Here is a 3,553-nt window from a genome sequence, read left to right on the forward strand (position 1 = left end):
ACAGCGCAGTATTAATACACACCTAAATGAAATTTCCAATCAAATGTACCCAGATGCACCAGTCATAGCCATTCATTAAATGCAAGCACTTTTGTAATGGCAAAAGCAACAAACAGACCCAGACTAGTGAGAAGATACTGGGCTTCCATTTTTTTTTTTTTTTTTGAGATGGAGTTTCACTCTTGTCGCCCAGGCTGATGTGCAATGGTGCGATCTCGGCTCACTGCAACCTCTGCCTCTCAGGTTCAAGTGATTCTCCTGCCTCAGCCTCCCAAGTAGCTGGGATTACAGGCACCTGGCACCACGCCTGGCTAATTTTTTGTATTTTTAGTAGAGACAGGGTTTCACCATGTTGGCCAGGCTGGTCTCAAACTCCTGACCTCAGGTGATCCACCTGCCCTTGGCCTCCCAAAGTGCTGGGATTACAGGCGTGAGCCACCGTGCCGGGCCGACACTGGGCTTCTTTAGGAGCAAACTGCATAATAACCTAGAAAAGTGTGGGAGGGAGAAAATTCCAGATACCTTTCTCTAACTTCAATGACAACGGAAGCAGAAAAAGAGGGGTTTAGTAAGTGAAGGCTACGACAAAGCAGCCTAAAGACTGTGTGGTTTGTGTTGTATAGTTAGAAACCATAGTTGCAACAAGCATTGCTTCTGTTCCTTAAACGCTAAAGAACAGTAGAGTTAATGGAGAAGAAAACATCTTCCAGGTGGAAAGACAGGCAGATGGTCCCCCACCAAGAAGGGCAGGGCAGACCAGGGAATGAACAAGAGCCTGGCGCTGGGGCTGGGGTCTGTCCTGCCTCCTTGGGCAACCAGTCCTGCTGGGGTGAGATGTGCACAGAAACAATACTGATTTTTTTTTTTTTTTTTTTTTTGAGATGGAGTCTTGCTCTGTCTCCCAGGCTGGAGCGCAGTGGTGTGATCTTGGCTCACTGCAACCTCTGCCTCCCAGGTTTAAGTGATTCTCGTGCCTCAACCTCTCAAGTAGCTGGGATTACAGGCATGTGCCACCACGCCCAGCTAATTTTTTTTTTTGAGACAGAGTCTCACTCTGTCACCCAGGCTGGAGTACAGTGGCGTGATCTCAGCTCACTGCAGCCTCCGCCTCCCAGGTTCAAGTGATTCTCCTGCCTCAGCCTCCCGAGTAGCTGGGACTACAGGCGCCCACTGCCACACCCAGCTAATTTTTGTATTTTTAGTAGAGATGGGGTTTCACCATATTGGCCAGGCTGGTCTCGAACTCCTGACCTTGTGATCCGCCTGCCTTGGCTTCCCAAACTGCTGGGATTATAGGCATGAGCCACCGTGCCCAGCTGCTAATTTTTGTATTTTTGGTAGAGACAGAGTTTGACCATGTTAGCCAGGCTGGTCGTGAACTCCTGACCTCAAGTGATTTGCCTGCCTCAGCCTCCCAAAGTGTTGGGATTACAGGCGTGAGCCACTGTGCCCAGCCAGGGTACTGATTCTTAGTCTAAGAACCAGACTGAGGAAGACTTTGCCCAGGAAAAACGGAGCGCATTTTAAGAGAGAAAGGTAATGAGTAACCTCCTTTCTGCCACCTTTTGTTGATTTGAGCACTTCATGTGTTGTATCTTGTAATCAGTTATTTTTCTTCATTAAGTTTCTGGAATGTGCTTGAAATATTTTTATCACCTTGACTTTCTATGGAGGACAGCTAAATTCCTTTTTTTATTTTGAGTTGGAGTCTTGCTCTGTCGCTCAGGTTGGAGTGCAGTGGTGCAATCTCGACTCACTGCAACCTCTGCCTCCCAGGTTCAAGTGATCCTCCAGCCTCAGCCTTCCGAGTAGCTGGGATTACAGGTGTGTGCCACCAAACCTGGCTATTTTTTGTATTTTTTAGTAGAGATGGGGTTTTGCCATGTTGGCCAGGCTGGTCTCGAACTCCTGATCTCAGGTGATCTGCCCCCCTTGGCCTCCCAAAGTGCTGGGATTATAGGCGTGAGCCACCGCGCCGGACAGCTATATTTCTGTGATTTATATTTTCTGGAAACCTTGCTGGACTTTAGGATTACTGCCTGGTGACACCGAAAAGTGTAAGGAAGCCCTAGGAGAGGAAAGATGAAATAACTGAGTATGGGAAAGAGCTTTGGCCAGGGAATCCAGTCATTCACCAAAATGCGGCGCTGTTGTTCCACAGAGCCCCAACTCTAAAGCAGTCCACATTTGAGGAAGGTGCCCAAAGTAGGGGTGTTCAAAGGACGAATCAGGTAAAATGTTTCATATGAAGGGAGAGGCAGCAAGAACATATTGCAAGATGTCCAAAGACAGATCTACACCTCACGTTCAGAAGCAAGAATTCGGAGCATTCATTTTGGGGCCTGAGCATCTTAGGTGAACTGGAAGGCTCATACTGTCTCAATGAAGTATCCTATGGGTGGTTAGTGTAAAAGGAGAGAATCTGGTCATTCTTGGGGCAGAGGTGCTAAATATTAATGAGCCATGCATGGAAACGACCAGGCCCTTGACTGAATGCGGTTGGATCAATTCTATTACAAATCCCAGGGCGATGAAATCAAAGTCAAAGAGGAGACGCCTGAGGCTGGAGCCAGCAAGAAAGAATGCTGATTAATTGTTGATGAAGAGAGAAATGTGCCTCTAGAGGTCTCAGACTCTCAAGAAGGTCAAAGGAAAACCAGAAACCTGGGGACAGGAGTTTCTGGTGCACACTACAGGTGGAAGGGGGCCTTCCTGACCCCAAAACTCAGAGCCCCCTGCCCTGAGTGAAGGGTGAGCTGCCGCAGTGGGGATGGGGGCAGTGGGTGCTATTCAGAGGCCGCAAATCCAACCGTGCATTTGCGCCTGGGGCCCCTCCCACCCCATCCACTGAATCGGAATCCCTCGAGTAGGTACGGGAGATCCGGAATCAGTATTCTTAGCAAGCTTCCCAGGACACCAGAGCCTCCTGGCCCTGGCTGAACAGACCTGCATTTGGGAATCAGGGCCTTGCGACCCAACACTGTGCCCAAGCCAAACCCGTTAGACTCAAAGGTCCCCCAAAACCTGAGGGATGGAGGGATTTTTGTGGACTCAATGTAGAAAAGAAAAATAGAAAGCTGCAAACATTGGCTCTGCAAAGCCTGCTTCTTGCCTTCTGCAGCCACACTGTGGCTGTGTTGGGGGAAGCCTCCTGCTCTGCGGCGGGTCACAGACTGTGCTGGGCCCTGCTGTGCATGTCACCTACTTCTTCTATTCCAACTTCCTGGGCATTTTGTGGTAATGATACTTGAGGGAGAAACACTGAGCTCGAGGGATCAGTGAAGGGGTTAGGGAATGTTAGATGACATGGGTGTAATGCAGCCCTGATGCTACCGTCATCATGGGGACAGGAGATGGGGGTTGAGTCAGAGCTTGCCAAGCTCTCAGAGGACGAGAGCCCCGAGTAAGGGAGGACGTCCTGAAGGGGACCAAGAGATTAAAGTATAACAGTAACTCCTCCTGTGGTGATGGACAAAGCGACAATGGGCTAATGCTGGTCAACCTCCTAATGTATACTTTGGAACAGTGAGGAAACATTCTAGAGTTTTCCAGT

General features: G+C 49.1%; 1 protein-coding gene across 4 annotated transcripts in view; it reads right to left on the reverse strand.

The window, feature by feature from the left end:
* HIPK2 (homeodomain interacting protein kinase 2) overlaps window positions 1–3,553 on the reverse strand; it is a 217,499-nt gene that overhangs the window by 15,526 nt on the left and 198,420 nt on the right. The gene's annotated exons all lie outside the window — the stretch shown is intronic.

The sequence above is a fragment of the Gorilla gorilla genome, chromosome 6 (genome assembly GCF_029281585.2).
Source record: "Gorilla gorilla gorilla isolate KB3781 chromosome 6, NHGRI_mGorGor1-v2.1_pri, whole genome shotgun sequence".
Classification (NCBI taxonomy): Eukaryota; Metazoa; Chordata; class Mammalia; order Primates; family Hominidae; genus Gorilla; species Gorilla gorilla.